The 23,706-nt window shown below is 36.4% G+C and overlaps 1 long non-coding RNA gene and 1 pseudogene across 1 annotated transcript; one reads left to right on the plus strand and one right to left on the minus strand.

Annotated features, from left to right (window-relative positions):
- Positions 1 to 842: 842 nt before the first annotated feature.
- Positions 843 to 15,401, minus strand: LOC125619808. The gene is made up of 3 exons (XR_007351408.1): positions 15,239 to 15,401; positions 3,463 to 3,607; positions 843 to 1,107 (listed from the first exon to the last, which is right to left on the minus strand). It is a non-coding gene; the product is annotated as an uncharacterized LOC125619808 (long non-coding RNA).
- On the plus strand, positions 8,206 to 8,628 carry LOC107141220 (annotated as a pseudogene).
- Positions 15,402 to 23,706: the final 8,305 nt, after the last annotated feature.

A 23,706-nucleotide genomic window follows, 5' to 3' on the forward strand; every position in this document is an offset into this window, starting at 1 on the left:
GGCACTAGAGCTCTTTTCTTGTGATTCTTATATCTTATCAAGAGGATAGTAACTGAGATTTTTAAAATGTACATTGTTTTGTTTAATATGTGGTACTGAGCTTTAAAGACAAATGTAGAGGAGAACATTTTTTCTTACATAAATATTGGTGAAAAATGTCATATTGACAGAGAAATACTATCAATCATGTTTGGGAATTGGTCAAAAGGTATTCTCCCAGGAAATGATTAACTGCCTACATTTCATTCAGAGAATTTCTGAAAAAAACATGTGTTTGTGGGTAGGAAGTACAGATTTTGAGTCTGGTGTTAGGATGATCATCCTTTAGTTTATTCCCACTTCAGCACTGTCTTAGCATCCCAACTTCAATACCTTCATGAAATTAGTCAGGAAAGGTTGTGGCAGGAAATGTAGATGGGTCAAACACTCTTCTCAGCAGTGTTTGAAAAGTTCTTATGAAGAGAAGGGAATTTTCAGACAGACAGGAATTCACCTTGTCCTGGACTCATGATAAGGGTTTTTCTAGCAACTCTGTTTTGCATCAGTATGATTCTTTTTAGGTCATTCTGAAGATTAGAGAAATAGGCAATACCCTTTTTGCTATAGAACCAACCCCACCAAATCCTTCCTTACCAATTACTAGCTTTGTGGCTTTTTGGGGAAGAAAACTGTAAAACTGTTGAGAAACATTTAACAGTCAAATTTCCAACATGAGAATAACATTGATGGTTTTCCTTTAAACCAATGGTTGCTCTTCTCTCTCTCTCTTTTTTTTTTTTTTAGAAAGCCTGTGGGCTTCAGCACAGTGGGCCCATTTTTTTTTTGAGAGAGAGAGAGAGAGGGAGAGAGAGAGAGAGAGAGAGAGAGAATTTTTTAATATTTATTTTTTAGTTCTCAGCAGACACAACATCTTTGTATGTGGTGCTGAGGATCGAACCCGGGCCGCGCACATGCCAGGCGAGCGCGCTACCGCTTGAGCTACATCCCCAGCCCTGGTTGTTTTTCTCTTGCTTTTGGCATTTGGTAGAATCTTCCCTTTGACCTCAGGACCATGTCCAAGCTCACTCTGGTTTGTATCTTTTATGAGATGGTCAGCCAAGTGTGGCCCTGAAAGGAGATACAGGAGGAACTCAAAAACAAATTTTTTTTTATATTCACAGGTTGTAGAGACAGTCATGCCACCCAGGACCACATGAGAAAGACACCAGGTTGTAAGGAGGCATAAGATAGGAGCTAGCAGAAGATTTAGGCCAGAGTCTAAACTATGATTTCTGCAGAAAAGTCAAGGAAGGTCCTGGAAAACAGTGTAGGGTTGGCTAGTTTAAATAATTTCTGTGTGCTCTAAGCTCTAGGAGGAATCCCTAGTTTGACTAGCATCTGACTCTGAGATAATCCAGGTACAGAAAAACTAGTCCCTGGGATGTCAGAACCACATAGAGGAGATATTGTTCTTGATTAGTAGATCTATCTACACAGTTCCCTTTGAACCATGATCCTGGCTGAGTCCTTTGTGAGCCCAGAAATGGGTAGTCTCTTCCAGCTGGAAAGCCCCCCCCCCACTTTTTTTTTTAAATGTCAAAAACTATAACATATTATCATCATGCTATATAATGACATTTTGGCTAAAGAAAGATTTTATGTATGATGGTGGCCTCATATGATTATAAGGGAGCTAAAAAATTACTAGTGCCTAGTGTTGTGCTTTGAATATGAAGTGTCCCCCGAAGGCTCCCATTAATGCAGGAATATTCAGAGGAGAAATGACTAGATTATGAGCGCTGAAACCTAATGAGTCCCTCCCAGTTTGAATGGACTGACTGAGTGGTAACTGTGGGTAGGTGGGTTGTGGTTGGAGGAGGTGGGTCATTGGGGGCATGCCTTGGAGGGGTGCTTTTCTATAGTGCCATCCACCACCCCACCACTTCCTTGCTGTCATGAAGGGAGCAGCTTTTTGCCTCTGGGCCCTTCCACCATGATGTTTGTGCCTCACCTTGGTCCAGAGCAATGGAGTTGGCCGTATATAAACTGAGACCTCTGAAATGGTGATCCACAAATAAACTTTTCTTCCATTAAGTTGTTCTTGTCAGGTATTTTGGTCACGGTGATGAAAAAACTAACTAAAACATCTAGTGATCTAAGAAAAACACCCTAATGTCACATCATCACATGTTCCTCACATTTGTGGTGATGCTGGTGTAAGCTAAGCTGTTGTGTTGCCAGTAGTATAAATCAGAGCACGTTCAGTGCAGTATTTAATATTTGATAACGATAATGAACTGTTACTGGTTTATGTATTGACTATACTATATTTTTATCATTATTTCAGAGTGTACCCTTTCTACTTACTTAGAAAAAAAGTTTACAGCAAAGCAATATGCCTGGTTATGTCAGCAGCCATCTCATGCATCTCTCTCTCTCTCTCTTTTTTTTTTTAGGTTAGTTTTCTTTAATAGAGAATGGTATTCACTTTAGATTTTCACATGTAAGTTTTCTTTTTTAAATTTATTTTTTACATACATGACAATAGTGGAATGTATTACACTCATTATTACCCATCATGCGTCTCTTGTTGAACACTTCTCTTAATCAAGAAATCATGTTGAGTGACTGACCTATGTCATGTAGATTTGTGAAATACTCTATGATGTTTGCACAATGATAAAATCATTGAACAACTTATTTCTCAGAACATTTCCTCATTGTTAAGGGACGCATAACTGTACATATAATACATTCCTGTTTTGGGACTGAGTCAATTCCTATTGAGCAGCTTCCAAGTCAAGCTCTTGAGCCGCAGAAGCTTATCTGGGAATTCTGTTGACCAGATATAATGTCCTGAATTTCAGTTGGTGTTTCTTCTTGTTGAGGTTGTATATCACTGGCTGCGGGGCAACTCCAGATCTAACCAGCTAAGAGCAAATTATTTTGCTTTTTGGTGGCCCAATTTCCTCATCATAGAAATTACTCTCTTGAAAGGTTTTCATGATGGTTGAGACGACTATTTGTCAAGCATGTAACACAGCACCTGGACTAAGTAGGTCTTCGAAAAGAATAACCTTAATTCATGTAGTAGTTATTAAAGAACTCTCTGTGCCAGGCACTCTACTAGAAATATCTCTTGAATAGAATCAGTTTCCACTCTAATGGGTCTTATATACTTAGGTATCACACTGCCTGAATGATGAGGGTAACACACTGTGATAAACAAGTAATTAGAAGCTCCATGGAAACATACGGGAAGGGCTCCAAACTCAAAGTTAGAAGCCCACGGCTCCCAGAGTAAAGGATGCCGAAGCTGTGGTCTGCGGAGTGAGTAGGGATGAGCCAGGCGAAGAAGAAGGAGGTGGTACCTGGCACTTCCAGGGGATTACAGAGATCAGGACAGTTGGAACCAAGAACAAGGCTAAGAATGAGAGATAAAGATGGAGAGGAAAGCAGGAGATCCATTAGTAAGTGACTTACCAGGTGGCAGGGATTTAAAACTTAATCCTAAAAGGGATATACAGCTGTCAAAGGTTTACAACCAGCAGATGGACATCATCTGAAGGGTCCAAAGTTTTGTCAAATGCTCCAAATCCAGGCCAAATAACCTAGAACTTGAAAGTTCCTGTGTGATTTACAACAGGCGCATCATCAGTGACTGTCATGAGAGCTGTTTTCAGAGGAGAGTGGGGACAGAGGCCAAATAACCTTGGGTAGTGCTATGAATAGGAAATGAGAAAATGGTTACAGCTTATCTGCAAAGTAGATGTCCCACATGAGAAGGGAGATTTATCTACTGTGATTTTTTTTGGAAAATGTTGCATTAGGATTTAATCTAACTGTAGAATAATTTGAAATTGCTTCTGATCTTTTAAGAGGAAGGACAGTCAAAACTCCATGTTTAGTTCTGCATTTACCTTTGAACCATATTGTGCCTCATGATGGATCTGTTTAAAATTCTCATGAAACACTTTAAATTATATATGTATAATTTTATCAAAATGGAGTCTATTTTTCATGCAAAACTAAGAAGAACCAATAAAATAAAATTTAAAAATATTTTAAATTAAAAAATATATATTAAAATATAAATATATTTCAAATGATGCTGGTGTAAACAAAGCTTTTTTATTTCCAGTTGCCCATAAAAGATGGTTTTATGTGGTGGTAACCCATAGTTACCACCCAATCAGTCCATTCAAACTAGGAGGGACTCATGTCCTGAATTTTTGCTGGTGTTTCTACTTGTTGAGATTGTACAGGTTACAGCACTCATAATCTAGTCATTTCTTCTATGAATATTCCTGCATTAATGGGAGCTTTTGGGGGACACTTCATATCCAAAGCACAACACTAGGCAGTAGTAATTTTTTAACTCCCTTATAATCATATCAGACCACCATCATATAGAAAGTCAGTTTTTAGTCAAAATGTTATTATGTGGCATGATGGTAATATATTATAGTTTTTGACATTTTTTTAAACTTTCCATCTGGGAGAAACTACTCATTTTTGGGCTAACAAAGGGCTCAACTAGAATCATGGCTCAAAGGTAATTGTGCAGATATACTAAGTAATCATATATATATATGTATATATATGCACATATATATTTTAAATTTTATTTTATTGGTTCTTCTTATTTATACATGACAATAGAATCCATTTTGGTAATTATACAAGTATAGGACATATCTTATTCTAATTAAGACCCTATACCTACAACTACTTTCATGGGATAACAAAGTCTACTATTACACAATTATGTTAATATCTTATAAATTCATCAACACTTTTTAAAAATAATTTTCATTTGTTGACATATCTTTATATTTTATTTTGTTCATTTATTTATATTCAGTGCTCAGGATCTAACCCAGTACCTCACACATGTGAGGCAAGTGCTCTACCACTGAGCCACAACCTCAGCCTTCATCAACACTTTTTAAAAAAATAAAATATGGCTGCCCACAGGATGTTATACCTGGATTTGGCACCATGATCACAGATTTCAGTTTGCAAGGGGAAACAATCTTTCAAATTAAACAACAATTTGAAACACACACACACATATGTAGATGTGTGTGTGTGTGTGTGTGTGTGTGTGTGTATATATATATATATATATATATATATTTAGTTGTTGATGGACCTTTATTTTATTTATCTATTTATATGCAGTGCTGAGAATTGAACCCATCTATAACCAAAACAACCATCCTAAAGATTTTCACAGATATATTACAAATAATAGTATGAAACAAACAAAAAGTCTGGCATAGTTCTTAAAGTTAAGTCTTACAATAAACTCTTAAATTGGCAGGACTATGTTGTTCTTTTTGGTATTTGTTTGTTTGTTTATTTATTTATTTGGGACTGGGGATTGAACCCAGAGGTGCTTAATCACTAAGCCACATCCCAAGCCCTTTTTATTTTTTATTTTGAGGGAGAGTCTCGCTAAGTTGCTCGGAGCCTCACTAAATTGCTAAGGCTGGCTTTGAACTTGCTATCCTCCTGCTTCAGCCTTCTGAGCCACTAGGATTACATATGTGCACCACTGCAACCAACTGGCATTGGTATTTTGAAATCCCAAATTTCTAAATAAAGTATGCTACAAACAACTATGTATTCACATAGGGAACTTACAATCTAAAGATAAACTTCCTTGAAATTTAACAGATTCTATGGCAACTGGGCAGCCTCTGCCTAGGGTGAAGACTAGTTAGATTTTTTAAAAACTTCTGACCCAGTTTAATAGTGCAGCTTTTATTTTTACCTATTGGTTTGTGTTAACAGTAAGTTTTTAAGACAGCTTGTTTCAACTGTTGCAGCATACTAAATCCCAGATAGAAAAAAGTAATCTTCATTCAATTTTCACCAGCCTCATTTCTATAATATTAAAATATCACACAGGCTATGCAGGATTTAGAGTCTATGAAAGACTAAAGTTCAAAGCAAACTCAATTTTGCTTACAGGAACATTGTAAACTGACAATTGCTGATGTTACCTGCCTTGGATAGTCCGTATCATACCACAAAGTATTACATATTTATGTGTCTTACTGTTCTAGTAGATACATTCAAACAGCTAAAACATCTTAAAAATGCACCAAGTTTATGAGGTCTCAAACAAAACTTGAGTTTTCTGTACTTACTCATTTCAAATTTAAGTATTTTCTATGTATCACTTCTCTTGCAAACTGGTCTATTTCCTTTTTTTTTTTACAAATATATTTTTGGTGCATTATAATTATACATATTAGTGTGATTCCTTATAACATACTCATACATGAACACAATGTAATTTGGTCAATTTCATTCCCCAATCCCTTCTCTCTCTCTCCCCTCTTCCCTTACCCATTTCCCTTCCTGTACTCCACTGGTTCCCTTCTACTTTCATGAGATTCTCCCCCTGCCTTTTTTTTTCCCCCTGCCTTTTTTAAAGACCTTTTTTCCCCTCTCTAACTTCCACATATGAGAGAAAAATATGACCCTTGATTTTCTGAGTTGGGATTACTTTGCTTGACATATTGTTCTCAGGTTCCATTATTTTCTGGCAAATGACAACTTTGCCACATTTTCTTATTCATTCATTTGTACATGGGCACTTAGACTGTTTCACAATTTGGCTATTGTCAATTGTGCTTCTATAAACATGGGCATGCATGTATCACTGTAGTATGATGACTTCAATTCTTTTGGATGAATACCAAGGAGTGGAATAGTTGGATCATATGTTGGTTATATGACTAGTCTTTTGAGGAACCTCCATATTGAGTTGCATAGTGGATGTACTGATTTACAATCCCACAAATAGTGTAGGTTTCCCTTTTGTGCTACATTTTCACCAACATTAATTATTATTATTATTATTATTATTATTATTATTATTATTGACTGCCATCCTAACTGGAGTGAGAAAAAAAAAATCTCAGTGTAGTTTGATTTGCATTTCCTTGATTACTAAAGATGCTGAGCATTTTCCCATATATTTTTTGGCCATTTTTTTTTAGAAGTACCTTTTTATTTCATTTGTCCATTTATTGACTGGGTTATTTGTGTTTTAGGAGTTAAGTTCTTTGAGTTCTTTATTTATTCTGTATACTAATCCTCTGTCAGAAGAGTAGCTGGCAAAGATACTCTGTAGGCTCTCTCTTTGCATTCTTTGCTATGGAAAAGGTTTTAATTTGATGACATCCCATTTATTAATTTCTGAGCTCGAGGAACCCTATCATGATAGCACTATATGTTGGATTGATGACCCTATGTTTTCTTCTAGCCCTTGCAAAGTTTCTGGTATAATTCCTAGGCCTTTGATCCACTTTGAGTTTCCTTTTGTTCAGGGTGAGAAATAGGGATCTAAGCTTCATTCATCTACATATAGATACATAGTTTTCCTGGCACAATTTGTTTAAAAGGCTGTCTTCTCCAACATAGTTTTGGTAACTTTGTCAAGGATCAGATGACTGTGCAGGTTTGTGTTTGTTTCACTTTGTACTCTGCTTCTTTGCTGATTTTAAAAATTAGCTCTATTTTCTTGTAGAGCTTTGTGGATCTTCTATGTATAGGATCATATCATCTGTGAACAGAGCCAATTTGACTTCTTCATTTCCTTCATTGTATCCCTTTTATTTCTCTTGCCTAATTTCTCTGACAAAAGTTCCAAGTATGATAATGGGCAGGAATTGTGAGAGTGAATATCCTTGTCTTGTTCCTAATTTTAGAGGAAATGCTTTCATTTTTTCATCACTCACTATAATGTTAGTTTTGGGCTTCTTATACATGGCCTTTGTTATATTGAGTGAGTTCCTTTTCTTCCTTTTTTTTTTTTTTAAATCATGATTAGGTGCTAAATTTTGCCAAAGGCTTTCTCTGCATCTATTGAGAAGATTATGAGTGGTGTTACATTTATTGATTTGTATATGTTGAACCACCATTGCATCCCTAGAATGAAATCAACTTGATCATGTTGTGTTACAACTTTCTTAACTGTGTTGTTGGGTACAGTTTGCTAATACTTTGTGAAGCATGTTTGTATCTATGTTTATCAGGGATATTGGTCTGTAATTTAATTCCTTAATGTGTCCTTTTCTGACTTTGGTATCAGTGTTATATTAGCTTTATAGAATGAATTTGAAAGTGTTCCATCCCTTTCTATTTGATGGGATAATTTGAGGACCATTGGTATTAGTTTCTCTTTAAAGTTCTGGTAGAGCTTTCTAACTTGGGCCTGGCAGAATGGCTCCTGCAAAGAAGGGTGGCGAGAGGAAGAAGGGCCCTTCTGCCATCAACAAGGACGTGACCCGGGAATAGACCATCAACATTCACAAGCCGGTCCATGGAGTGGGCTTCAAGAAGAGTGCTCCTCGGGTACTCAAAGAAATCCGGAAATTTGCCATGAAGGAGATGGGAACTCCAGATGTGCGCATTGATACCAGGCTCAATAAAGCTGTCTGGGCCAAAGGACTAAGGAATGTCCCATATCATATTGGTGTGCGATTGTCCCGAAAACATTAGAAGGATGAAGATTCACCAATCAAGCTCTATACTTTGGTAACCTATGTCCCCATTACCACGTTAAAAAATCTACAGACAGTCAACGTGGATGAGAACTAACTGCTGATAGTTAAATAAAGTTATAAAACTGTAAAAAATAAAAATTAAAAAAAATAAAGTTCTGGTAGAATTCAGCTGACCCATTTCTTTGTTGGAAAGTTGTTTTTTTGTTTTTTTGTTTTTTTTTTTCCTGGTTTAGTCTCATTGCTTGTTATTGGTCTCCTTAGGGTTTTTATTTCCTCTTGGCTCAATTTTGATTGGTCATATGTGTCTGGAAATTGATTTATTCTAGATTTTCTAATTTATTTCAGTACAAGTCTTTAAAACAGTCTCTAAGGATCCTCTAGATTTCTGTGATGTCTGTAGTGATATCTCCTTTTCCATCTCTAATTTTATTAATTAGGTCTTTTTCCTCTTTATTCTGGTTAATTTGGCCAAAGTTTTATTGATCTTGTTTATCTTGTCAAAGAATCAATTTTCATTCCGTTGATTCTTTGCATTTTCTATTTCATCAATTTTAGCTCTTAATTATTTTCTTTCTTCTAGTAGTTTGGGACTTATTTAGTCTTATTTATATAGTTGGTCTTGTTTATATGAAGATGCATCATTAGGTTATTTACTTGAAATATTTCTGATTTTTTGGGAGGCAATAATAGCTATAAACTTTTCTCATAGATTTGCCTTCATAGTGTCCCAAAGACTCTGACATATTGTATCTCTATTTTCATTTGAGTCTAATAATTTTTAAATCTCTCCCCTATTTTTTCTGTCACTTCTTTATTGTTCAAAATCCATGCGATTATATAGTTATAGTTATGTAGTTCCTGTAGTTTTTCTTGCTGTTGGTTTCTAATTTTATTCCATTATGATCTGATAAGATGCAAGTAATTACATAAACATTTGTTTTGGTATTTTCTAAGACTTGCCTTATGGCCTAAAATATGGTTTATCTTGGGGGAAGTTTCCATGAGCAGCTGTGAAGAAAGTGAATTTGACTGGTTTTGGATGAAATATTCAATAGATATCTGTTGGGCACATTTGATTTGTAATGTTTCAGGTCTGAAGAATCTTTACTGAGTTTATGTCTGAATATTGTATCATTTAGTGAAAGAGGTGTGCTGAAATCACACAGTAAGATTGTATTGGGGTCTGTATGGGCTTTTAAGTTGAGTAGTATTTTAAATAATTATGTGCAATGATGTTTGGGGCATAAATGCTTACCACTATTTTTATCTTGTTGGATTTTTCCCTACGTGAAATGAACTTCTTTGCCTCTTCTGATTAATTTGAAATACACTTTGTTCCTGCTTGTTTTCGGGCTCCATTTGCTTGAAATATTATTTCCCATCCTTTCAATCTCAGCTTGTGGCTGTCTTTGCATGTAAGATGAGTCTCTTGTGAACAATATATAGTTGAATTTTTTTTTAAAAAGTCCATTCTGCCAGTCTACATCTTTTAATTGGAGAATTGTAATGAATTCCACTGTCATACATAAATTTTAAAAAAAATAATTAAAAAAAAAATCTCAACCTGATAATTCTTCCATGTTTCCTGGCAAGCTCTCACCCCACATTTCTTCATGACTATTTCAAATCTATTCTATAGTTTCTTCTCCTCCATTCTCATTCCCAGCCAATAATCTCATTTCCTATTTTAACAGAAAATATAACCTCAACTTTCTGCCACTAATCTGCATTCTGCTTGGATCCCACCCATCCTCTTTGGCTCATCTTTCTATTGGAGTCTAAGAGGTGACATTTCTCATTTCAAAGTCTAACACTTCCACTTGCACTTGGCATCTTGCCTCCCCATCCCCTGTCTCCTTAGAGTCTCATTTCTATGAGATTCCCATTATTCTTGCTCATCTCAACTACTCCCTCTTTCCTGCCTTCATTTGAACATGATTTCCACTTCTGGTAAGATTCACCCACTTATTATCATTCCATATAGCTCTTGGACAGTATCAACTGCAGCTTGGGAATCTTCAAATTCAATGAAAGCAAAGCTGGAAGGTCTCCTAGTAATCCACACTATTAAATTTATAGGTGTATATTTCCCTTCAGACACAAACTCTAGTTATCCATTTATTCAGAAAATATTCTCTGAGTGTCAACTGCACATCATGCATTACTTTAGATAGTAGAGGTCCAAAAAAGAACATAGTAAGTCATTTTGTGGATATGGAAAATGCCAGGCATCTGTGGGGACTGGGTTAGAGGAGAACAGAAAGACCTATCAGAGCATTTGGACTTAAGCCCCAACATTTATAAACAAAGATCTCAATAACACATTGTGGTTCCTATTGTAGTTCCTATCCATTGCACTATAGGTTTTATGTAGGTGATGTAGGAAACAATTCAACAAGAATGAACTGCAAAGGACTTTTGTCTATTGTGAACCACTCCTACGAGTGTGGATTACTAGGAGAACTTCCAGACACCTATTGAATATTTAATCCAAAATGAGAAAATCAATAAGGAGATAAAGATACTAAAAAAATTAAACACATATCTTGGAAATGAAAAGCATAATAAATAAAATTAAAAATTTCACTTAAAGTCTCTTCAATAGAGTATATCATGTAGAAAATAAAATCTCAGAACTGAAAGACCAAGTGGCTGGCCTTGAATATTCAGGCAGCATTAAAGTACAGAAAGCAAGCAATTATGATCAGATTATACAAATATTCTAGGACAATATTAATAGGCCAAATTTAAGAATCAGTGGAATCAAAGAGAAATTTGAGATACAGGCCAATGGCATGAATAAACTTTTCAAGGAAATAATAACAAAAATGTTCCAAAACTGAGAACAAGATGGGCAGATAGATACGGGAAGCACTGAAAAGATTAAAAAAAAACAGAAAAGAAACTTTCCAAGATATATTATAATTAATATGCCTAACATAAGCAGGAATAAAATTTTAAAAACTTAAGAATTAAGCCAATCAGAATTACTTTAGACTTCTCAGCACAAACTTTAAAATCCAAACTCTAAAAGGAAATAACAGATGGTCAATATGGCAATACTCAGCAAAAATATCCTTCAAAATTAAAGAAGAAATAAAAACCTTCCACGATAAGCAGAAACTCAAATATTTCAAGACTATTAAGGTCACACTGCAGAAAATACTTAATGAAATATTATTCATGAGGGGAGGAGTAGGGGGGATAGGAAGGGCAGCAGAATAGAATAGACATTATGATTGCTGTATGTATATAGGTGACTCTATGACCAGTGTGATTCTGCAATCTGTACAATTAGAAAAATGAGAAATTATACCCCAATGATTCAAATGTATGAATTGCCAATATCATTGTAATGTCATGTGTAGCTAATGAAAAATAAAATAAAGAAATATTATCCATGGAAGAAACTGAAAACAAACTTCAAAGCTTGCAAATGAGTGAAATCTCATTGAAAGTGTAGTTAAGTGAATGAAAAATTGGATTGAATTAAACATTAGAAATTATCCAAAATGCAGAAATTAATAACTATCTCATAAATAATGCTGACTTTAAATGATCTCAATTCTTATTACACGTATACAGCATAATTTTTCATATCTCTGGTTGTACATAAAGTATATTCGTATCTTCATACATGTACTTTGGATAATAATGACTATCACATTCCACCATCCTTGCTAACTCCCTGCTCCCTCCCTTCCCATCCAACCCCTCTGCCCTATCTACAGTTCATCTATTCCTCCCATGCTCCCTCTCCCTCTCCCACTATGAATCAGCCTCCTTATATCAGAGAAAACATTCAGCATTTGGTTTTTTGGGACTGGCTAACTTTACTTAGCATTATCTTTTCTAACTCCATCCACTTACCTGCAAATGCCATGATTTTATTCTCTTTTATTGCTGAGTAATATTCCATTGTGTATATATATATGCCACATTTTTTTTTATCCATTCATCTATTGAAGGGCATCTAGGTTGGTTCCACAGTTTAGCTATTGTGAATTGTGCTGCTTTTGAGACTTATATACTAGGAACGTATGGTTTCACCGACATGGGCCAGACTCACTTTCTGCATTCACACTTACATTCACCTCTTTACTTATATAAGTGAATCTTTCATTGTGACCTACTGAAGAAGGATAAGATTTAGTTAACTTTCAGCAACCTTAATGTGAGAAGTTGTTCTTAGCACAGGGGACAGGTGTGGCAAATTCCAAGTTGCAGATCAAAGGCCAATCTTGAGGTCAACAAGTTTACCAGTCTTTGGGAGTTCATAGATAGGGCTTAAATTGAACATAATATGATAAATGACATCTTAGATCAAAGAGTGAGATGCCATTAATGAAAATTAATTGAAAAAATTAGTTAAGATAACCCCAGAACACATAAAATATCAGAATTAATAACTCCTGAGATATTTCCATCAGCACATTTATTCTCTGAAAAAGATCAGGTGACATTTGGCATGATTATTACATCACCTATGGTCACAGGCCTGCCTATCAATTATAGAGTACATACTCATGTTTAAAATGGACACATTGAATTTGCTCCCAGATAGATCTTTAGAAAAAGAAAAATACATGTATACATGCACATAAAAATGATTAGATGGATATATACCAAATTATTCTTTTATTTTTTAGTTATAGTTGGGCATAATATCTTTATTTTATTTTTATATGGTGCTGAGGATCGAACTCAGGGCCTCACACGTGCTAGGTAAGCACTCTACAGCTGAGCCACAACCCCAGCCCTACCCAATTATTAAAAGTAATTAGATGAGGGCAGAGAGAGAAGAGGCGAGGGGAGGGGAGGGGAGGGGGGATAGTAGAGGATAAGAAAGGCAGCAGAACACAACAGACACTAGTATGGCAATATGTAAATCAATGGATGTGTAACTGATGTGATTCTGCAATCTGTATTTGGGGTAAAAATGGGAGCTCATAACCCACTTGAATCAAAGTGTGAAATATGATATATCAAGAATTATGTAATGTTTTGAACAGCCAACAATAAAAAATTTAAAAAAAACAAAAACAAAAAACAAAAAACAAAACCAAAAAAAAAAGTAATTAGATGATAGAGCATAATTGCTCATTTGGGTTTTTGTCTTTTTGTTGTTATTTTGGCTGATCCATATTTAAAACCTTCTTTAAGAGGTAGGAAATAAGACATGTTATTTAAAATACATGCTGGACCACCATTACATCTACCAGAATGGCAAAAATCTAGACAGCTAACAACATCAGTAGTAAGGATGCGAAGAAACAGGATCTCTCATTCAGTGCCAGAGGGAATGCAAAGTAATATGGTCACTCTGGAAAAACATTTTGCTAGCTTCTTACAACACTGAACATAGTCCTAACATATTTATCCAAATAATTTAGTTGAAAATCTATGTCTTCACAAACACCAGCACATAGATATTTATAGTAGTTTTATTTATAATTAGCAAACCTTGGTAGCAATCAAAATATTCTTCAGATGGTGAATGGATGAACAAATTGTGGTATGTCCAGATAATGGACTCTTATTCAACACTAAGCAGAAATGAGCTACAAAGCCCTGAAAATATAGGGAGCAAAAATATATTACTCATATTACTAAGTAAAAGAAGCCAATCTGAAAAGGCTACATATTGCGTGATTCCAACTATGTGACACTCTGGAAATATTAAAACTATGGAGACAGAAAGATCAATGGTTATCAGGGGCAAGGGGTAAAGGAGGGCTGAACAGATGGAGATCAAAGTATTTTCAGGGAAATGAAACTATTGTACATAATATCATAAGGGTCATAAAAGTCACTGTATACATTTCTTAAAATCCATAGAATCCAGAACACCAACAGTGAACTCTAACATGAACTAAGGACTTTTAAGTCACTAAAAATGCATATACATGTTGAGGTAGCAAGTTCACTAAGGGAAGGCTTTAATGCTTATGTGGTCACTACAGAAGTGGGTATATAACTCTCTGGAATATTCTACCTTCATTATCATGATTATTATGCTAACAATTTTGAGCTCTTACTCATTTAACTTATTTAATTTTAACTCAAAATTTTAATTTAATTTATTTTACACAACAAATTTTATAATGATCATGTAACATGTATTGTTTTATGTTTTCTTTGTACACTTCAAATCTTCCCAGTTCAACCCCTGGCTTCCTCAATCCCAAATGTCCATGCTATTACTGATCATACTGTATTTTTAGCCCATCTAACTAGTTAGATGGTGTATTAGTCAGTGTTCCCTCAAGAAATCTACCAGTAGGAGGTATATATGGAGTTACACACACACACACACACACACACACACACACACACAGATTTATTATAAGCAAATTGTTTACATGATTATGGAAGCAAGTTCCAGAATTGCAGTAAGCAAGCTGGAGACCAGGAGAGCCAATGGTGTGATTCTTGTTCAAAGACTGCAGCCTTGAACCCTGAGGAAGAGCCAGTGTTTTAGTTTGATGATGGAGTGTGGACGGCAGCTGTGCCCTGCTCTGAATTATTCCATGATGTGTATAACAGTAGTTTTCAGACTGTACCTAACCCTCAATTTCTTTATTTTGGAAAGCAGTATTTTTCTGTGAGTTTTCATTTTAAGCCCAACTGTCAAGGTAGAATGGCTCTACACCTTGTTTGCACAAATTCCCCAGACATCTGCCCAGCACAACTATAAGGCACAAATTAATAAGTAACCTATTGCACAAACTTACCAAAATAAATCAGAAGCACTTGGATAAGTAGGCATCCCAAATCACATCAGAAACATGAGACACAGGAGTTTTCCAGCCTCACCAGATATAATCACCTCATCTAAAACTCATAAAAGGAAGAGCCCCACAGATTGGACATGGCTGCACCTTGACCCCATCACCTGGCTACTCATCATGAACTTTGCCCATGGAAATTGCCACCTCTGATTATGACTGTGGGCTTCAGCTCAATATGCATGACCTATTCCAAGCTGATAGTTCTTCTTCTTTTTTTAATCTGTTCTACTTAGTTATGCATGATAACAGAATGTATTTCAATTCATTGTACACAAATAGAGCACAACATTTCAATACCTTGGTTGTACACAATCTAGAGTTGCACCATTTGTGAAATCATCTATGTACCTAGGGTAATGATATCCGATATCTCATTTCACCATCTTTCCTGCTCCCACTCTCACCTTTGCCCAACGCAAATTCCTCCTTTCTTCCCATGTACTCCCCCATTATGGATCAGCATCTACAAATCAGAGAAAACATTTGGATCCATTTACCTGCTAATGCCATATTTTGTTCTCTTTTAATGCTGAGTAATATTCCATTTTTTGTATATATATATATATATATATCACAGTTTCTTTATCTATTCATCTATTGAAGGGCATCTGGATTGTTTCCACAGTTTAGCTATTGTGAATTGAGCTGCTATAAACATTGATATGGCTGCATCACTATAGTATGCTGATGTTAAGTCCTTTGGGTATAAATCAAGGAGTGGGATAGCTGGGTCAAATTGTGGTTCCAGTTTAAGTTTTCTGAGGAATCTCCATACTGCTTTCCACAGTGGTTGCCCCAATTTGCACTCTTACCCAAGACATATGAGTGTCACTTTTCTCCTACATCCCTGCCAACACTTATTATTGCTTGTATTCTTAATAACTGCTATTCTGACTGGAGTGAGATGAAATCTTAGTTTTGATTTACATTTCTCTAATTACTGGAGATGTTGAACATTTTTTTTCATATATTTGTTGCTTGCCAAGCTGATATTTCAAGCTAACATCTCAAGCTGACACATCAAACTAACACTCTGAAACTGTCCTCTTTCTTGACCCTCTACTTTAACAACTCTGTGACATTAATTCTTAAAACCTGGATTTGACCTCCTACAATGACTCCTTACATTTATATAGGCTTCATAGAGCATTCTGCCTGTACTCTTGGCACAGTATACTATAACCTTGTGTCCACCTTAATCCCTTCTTAGTCTTTCTATGATATTCAGTAAATATATATATGATATGTGATCATGTATATCATTATATATTATAGTTATCATTGTGTGAATTATAATGTGTGCCTTGAGTGTTGTAAGTATTAATAATTAATAATTAAATGGGAATAAAAGAACTTGTGATTGCCTGCCTTATGACAATAGGTGGCCCGTAAGTATTCGGTAAATTGCAATCGCTGACAGTGGTGCAGCTTATGAATTTATTGTTATTCAATAAATTCTGACATTGTGGAAAGACACAAACATGTTTGGTCTGTGTTAATGGCTTATCTCTCTGACAACATGGAGGCAGGAAAGGATCAACATGACAGGTGAAGACAAGCAGAGGCGTTCCCTCTTAGTCTTTTTGTTTGTTCAGGTCTTCAGCTGATTGGATGAGGCCCACTCACATTAGATAAGGCAATCTTCTTTTTTCAACTTCCTGGCTCAAATATCAATCTCATTCAGAAACATCACAGACACAATGAGAATAATGTTTGACCAAATGTCTGGGCACCCCGTGGCCCAGATAAGTTGACATATACAAGTGACCATAATACACAGCTCATAAAAGCCCTTAAAACTTCCATTGAGAGACAGTTGCCATACCATCCAGGAGAACAAATTCTAAGTGATACGACTGGCTATAAATGCAGTCAGAATGTAACATTTTGAATGCCACGTTGGTGAGTTTTTCAGGATGGGCTGTCTTGAGGGGTGTACTTTGCAGTACAACATGGGGCTTGTGGAGAGAGGAGTGCTGCATGAGGTTGCACCATTGGGGTAGAGTAGCAGTGGTGTCAGTCTCACCAGATCTGTTGGCTTACATCTGTGTTTGTATCTGAGGAATACTTGTGTCACAAGAGGTGCTTAGGTTCAGAATAGGGCAAAAGCAGAGCTCTGGGGAGAAGGGGGAACTAGAGGTCAAAAGTCTTACAAAATTCCATCTGAATATCTTCTGTCCTGGAAGGAAGTTTTGTAACTGTACCAAGCAAGTAGACTATGAAAACAAAACTTGACAGTGTTACTAATTGACTGAGGGTTCTTTTGCTCAATTTGGACAGAAATCATGGATGGGCAAAGTGCAGCTCCCTTACTATTAACATCTCTGAACTTTAACAGTCAGCAACTCTCAGCTCTTAGTGTTAGGGACACTCCTCACTTCTCTCCTGGTGGAGCTAGCAGCTACTGAGAACTCTCTGGAACTCACTCTTCCAGCAGCCAGAGCTAATGACTCCTGGAAGCTCTCCATTTCTCCCTGCTGTTCTTTGGCTGCTAGCTGTCCTTAGCTCTGGCCCATGGCCATTTTCAGTGGCAGGAGCCTTTAATGTTACCAACTCTCAGTGCAACCACCTCAGCTTACTCCACTCAAGATAGAAATCAAAAATAGCCAAGATATAACTGAAAGAGGTTTTATGAAGACTTATGTTGTCTCCTAAGGGGAAGCAGTACACTGCTTACATAGAAAAAATGGTGGGCTCCCTCAGGCACTGCAGTGTCCTAATGGCTAACCAGACTTTCTGCTTAGTCATGGTTAGGGGAGGGGCTCTTTATGGACCAGACTGGGGATATCTGGCTATAGAGGGATGGAGTCATCTAGAGAGGCTGCAAGGTGGAGCCTTCTAGGATGGACCTGTAACCTGAGCTTGCTGTAGCAAAAGCAAAAGCAAAAATCTCTGAGCTGCTGTGGGGCATCTGGTGTAGCTGTGGCCAGCCAAACTATGAATGTGGGGCAGCTAGGCTGTCAAAGATGGAAGAAAGAAAAATTAAAATTTACTTTGTGGTGGAGCATCAGACCCTTTTCTCCTGTCTCAACATTATACAAAATATGCAATTGAAAAACATAAATTATATTTCTGCTTATTTCACAATAATGTAAAAATTCTGGATTTTTCTTCCAGATGGAAATTGTGTGAATTTGCTTGTGCTTCCAAAACAAAACACAAGTTGGGTGGTTCACACAGTGAAAATTATTGTCTTGCAGTCTGGAAGCTAGAACTCTGAGATCAAGGTGTTGGTAGAGTTGCTTTTTTTCTGAGAGTGGTGAAAGAGAATGTGTTCCATGTCTCTTTCCCAGCTTTTGTCATTTACTGTCAATCTTTGGTATTGTCTGGGTTTTGATGTTGTTTGTTGGTTTGGTGTTGTCTGGGTTTTGATGTTATTTATTGCTTCACCACTGTCACCTAACCAGGCCCATTTTACCTGCTTCATAGTGGGCCAATCATGGAGACACTGAGTTTTACAAAAGACAAAGTTTATTAATAAAGCAACCGAGCATAGAGGGGGAGACCCAAGTTTCAAATTCACCTCCCCAAAGATAGATTTTGGTGCTGTTTATTTGTGGGATGAAGAGGAAGGATGACTTTAGCAATGGGTAATGGTGAAGTAATCAGTGGTTTGAGAAGCATAATCAAACTTCATGACTCTGCATGAGGCTCGAGTTCAGCAGATGGTGGCATAAGCATGCTCTCTGGATGGAGTTTTTGGTTTTGTAACTCAAGAGATCACCCTCAGATACTTGTGTGGACCCAAGTGGTTTTGACAAAAGCAGTCTGCAAGACCTTGACATGTAATCTAGGCAACTGTTATAAAAACTCACAGGTCAGAGGTATTATTTACAGCAAGGCTAGTGGGAGGGAGGCTAATAACAGATTGCTCAGCTATGTAACCTCCAAAATGAGTAATTTTTAAAGTCAGCTAAAAGTAAATGATGCTAGAAGGTTTATCTTGGTAACCCCCTCAATTTCATTACCCTGATTTTAGCTTTCACCTTCACATGGCATTTTCACTGTGTGCAATTAGTGCCCAAATTCTCCCTTTTTATGAAGACAATTCAGATTAGGGACTCACCCTAGTCCACTATGATCTTATTTTACGTTAACTAATTGTATCTGTAATGACACAAATTCCAAATAAGGCCACATCTTAAGAAACTTGGAGTTAAGGTTTCCATTTGTGGAAGTTTTGAGGGGCACAGTTCAATCCCAACATAAATTAATACACTCTTACTATTTCCTATGTTGATTTTGGACCTTTTAAAAATTTCTTGAGATTATGTTAGGTTGTTTGAGATTTTTTTTTTTTTTAAACTGGATGACTTTTTTTTTGAGATTTTTTTTAATGTAGACTTTTTTTTTTTTTCAGTTTCCTATAAACTTCCCTTTTAGAACTGCTTTTGTTACACCCCATCCTTGAGGGAACAGCTTGCCTCACCTGCTCTGGAGCTTCTCTAGTGTTGTAATGACACATACCTTAGGAATCTGGGGACCACTACACATTTGCAAACTGCAATGCAGGGAGTTAATCCCTGTAGGGAAACCTTTAACAAGTGGACACAGGAGTGAGTGGATAAGTGTTTATTTAACCTTCCCTAAAGCTAACAATTTTGAGGTGACTTTTCACCTATGTTGTTCAAAATAGTAGCAACTTGACATATGTGGCCATTGAGCAATTAATTGAAATATGAATAGACCAAATTGACTATGCTACAAATATAAAATAAGTATCAGATTTCAAAGATAATATGAAAAAAAAGGATGAAAAAAATGTAATAATTGCTTCCCTTCTCGGGATTCTTTTAAGCTACCATGACTTTGGGGTCTGTGTGTGTATATTTTGTTCCAGGTCAAGGGGCTCTAATTTCTGCTCAGATTTAACATGGTTTTGTTCTGCTCTCATGGGCTCTAGCCCATGCTTATTGGTTGTACCTTGTCCTTTTCCTTAATCTTCCCAACCTACTTTCATCTTCCATTCCTAAATTCCTGACTTATGGACTTCAAAGCTCCTGGATATACATAGATGATTGATAGGACAGACATAGCTATATCTGCACTCCATTTTGGGGGTGTACCGGGGATTGAACTCAGGGGTACTCAACCACTAAGCCACATCCCCAGCCCCATTTTGTATTTTATTTAGAGACAGGGTCTCACTGAGTTGCTTAGTGCCTTGCTTTTGTTGAGGCTGGCTTTGAATGCATGATCTACCTGCCTCAGCCTCCCCGGCTGCTGGGATTACAGGTATATGCCACCGCCCTCAGATTGCATCCCCTGTTTTATTTCAACATAATTCATGAGAGCTAAGATATGGAAATAACCTAAGCATCTATTGACAGACAAATGGATTAAGAAAATGTGTACACACACACACACACACACACAAATATACATATATACAAACAATGGTATGTTAATCAGGCCTAAAAAAAAGGGAAATTCTGTCATTTTCAAAAACATAGATGAACCTGGAAGAAATTATACTAAATGAAATAAGTCACATGCAGACAAATACTATATGACATCACTTATAGACGGAATCTATAAAAGTTGATCTCATGGAAACAGAGAGTAAGATTGCAATTGCCAGCAGTTAGGTAGAGGGATGGTAATGGGGAGAAGCTCATAAAAGGGCACAAACTTTCAGTTTATAATATTCATAAGTTCAGGAAATTAGATGTATATCATGGTGACTATAAGTAAAAATTTACTTGGCTCATAGTTCTGGTGGTTGTGAGGTCCAACAGCCTAGCACCAGTAATGGCACAGCATCTGGCGAGGGCCTGTCTTGATGCATTACAACATGGCAGATAGCACCATGTAGTGGGAGAGAAAGCATGCCAGAGAAAACTCTCGCAATGACCAATAAATCCATTAATTAATGGATGGGTTAACCCATTCATGACTAGAGCTCATGACCCAGGTATGTCCCAGAGGTCCTACCTCCACATGCCATTAACATATGAATTTGAGGATTAAGTTTTCAATGCACGAAATTTGGAAGGTGCATTCAAAACCTAGTATTCATTTCTGTCCTCCTAAATTCTTGTCCTTCTCATACAGAAAATACATTCAATCCATCCCAATAGCACCAAAGTCTTAATTCCAGCACCAAATCAAAATTTCCAAGTCCAGAGTCACATCTGAATCAGATATGGATGAGACTGAAAGCACAGCTTTGAGCCTGTGGAATCAAACAAATGATCTATTTCCAAAATACTCGGAATAGACATTCCCATTCCAGAAGGGAGACCCAAGCAAAATGAAAGGAGTAACAGGCTCTAAGTAAATCTAAAACCCATCAAGAGAATGTTGAGGGCTGGGGATGTGGCTCAAGCGGTAGCGCGCTCGCCTGGCATGCGTGCGGCCCGGGTTCGATCCTCAGCACCACATACAAACAAAGATGTTGTGTCCACCGAAAACTAAAAAGTAAATATTAAAATTTCTCTCTCTCTCTCTCAAAAAAAAAAAAAAAAAAAAANTAGCAGTCCAATTTCACATTGTCTTTGGTAAAGAAACTTAAAAATTTTTATTTATAAATCATAGTGTATAAAGCTATGCTTTATCAAACAGAATAAATTTAGAAACAAATCTCAAAGCTTCAGCATGCCATTCCTTGACTACATGTCCTGCTGGAGTCACACTGGTTGAGCCCCCAGTCTCTGGGAGCCCTATATTCACAGTTTTGCTGATTGCAGCCCATGTAGATGTTCTTATGGCATGGAATTGAGCACATGTGACTCTTGCAGTTGACAGGCCTATAGAATTACTACCCCAAGGACACCATGAAGGCTCCCTACAGCCTGTGTCCTCAGGAGCACTAGCCTATGTCCTCAGAAGCCACATCTCAATTGGGACAGGCCCCATTTAAGTATTTAGTGACCACAACCACTACTGGCTACTGTATAGGACAGCACATCTTTAGTTCATTGTGGGCAATAGAAAAATAAAATACATAAAAATTTTTATGAATGGAAGGAGATGAAACTTTATGAGCTAAGGATATATATATGAAATTTGGAAGATGCATTCAAAACACACACACACATATATATATATATTTAAATAATTATATATATATCCTCATTTAATTATTTTTTTCCAAACATCAACAGAATACCCGGATATAGCCAACTATGAATATGTTGGTTATCCTAGATGTTTTTCAGGCATATACATACCAGAACTTTACACATTTTTAAACTTTGTCATTATGAAGTTATATTTATCAAGGTAGGAAACTAAAACCTTTTATTAACTTGATTTGTATTTCATAAATATTTAGACTATGGTATGCGGGCCTCCACTTACATTCATCCCTCAGGCCCTGAATATGTTGATCTTGAGCCTGGCTTTGAATTGTCTACTATCAAATGTTGACTTCACTCCTGTGGGTATGGGCTCAAATTTCCTTTCTCTGAAAACTGAAACTATATACATTCACATAGTAACTGAATATATTAACAGGTATTTATTATTTCTAGGTTTTATCAATATAGCTCCACTATTCTAGGAAAGTCTTACTGAGGAACATAAAAGTTGTAAATAATATTATTGTTCATTCCATGAATTTCTCAAAAAGCCATCAACTTTTTCTGGAAAACATGAAACTACAGTTGAAGTTCCAAGGCTCCTTGAACCCAAGTCACTTTGAAGACCTTGCATTTACACCTTCAATTCGCTGTGACCACAAAAGCAAAACTAAATCATGATTCTTACATAATCTTAACCAAGCACTAGCATTGGTGAAGTCCTGCCTAAAATAAACCCAGAGTCCAATAAATGTCCTGATTTTGCCCTCTTTTTCTTGAGGTGCAACTAGGGCTCTGTGTAGATGGAGTTGTCTTTCTCTCTCTTTTTAAAAAATTGGTTCTTTTTAGTTATTCATGACAGTAGAATCCATTTTGATAAAATTATACAAGCATGGAATATATCTTATCCTAATTAGGACCCCAGATTCACTATGGTGTGTTCACATATGTATACAGATCCATTTCACTTTCTTTTTCCTATCCCTCTCCCTTTCCTTCATTCCCCTTTGTCTAATCCACTGAACTTTTATCTCCCCACCCCTTATTGTGGATAAGCTTCCACATATCAGAGAAAAAAAAAAAAGCCTTTGCTTTGGTTGAGATTGGTTTCTTTCACTTATCATGATAGTCTCCATTGGTTTACTGGCGAACGTCATAAAATCATTCTTCTGAGTAGTGTATGTATGCCACAATTTCTTTATTCATTTATCTGTTGAAGGGCACCTAGGTTGGCTTCATAGTTTAGCTCTTGTGAATTGTGCTGCTATAAACATTGATATGGCTGCATTACTGTAATATGCTGATTTTAGATCTTTTGTGTGTGTGTGTGTGTGTATATATATATATATATATATATATATATATATATATATATATATATATATGAAT

The sequence above is a fragment of the Marmota marmota genome, unplaced genomic scaffold (genome assembly GCF_001458135.2).
Source record: "Marmota marmota marmota unplaced genomic scaffold, marMar, whole genome shotgun sequence".
Taxonomy (NCBI): Eukaryota; Metazoa; Chordata; class Mammalia; order Rodentia; family Sciuridae; genus Marmota; species Marmota marmota.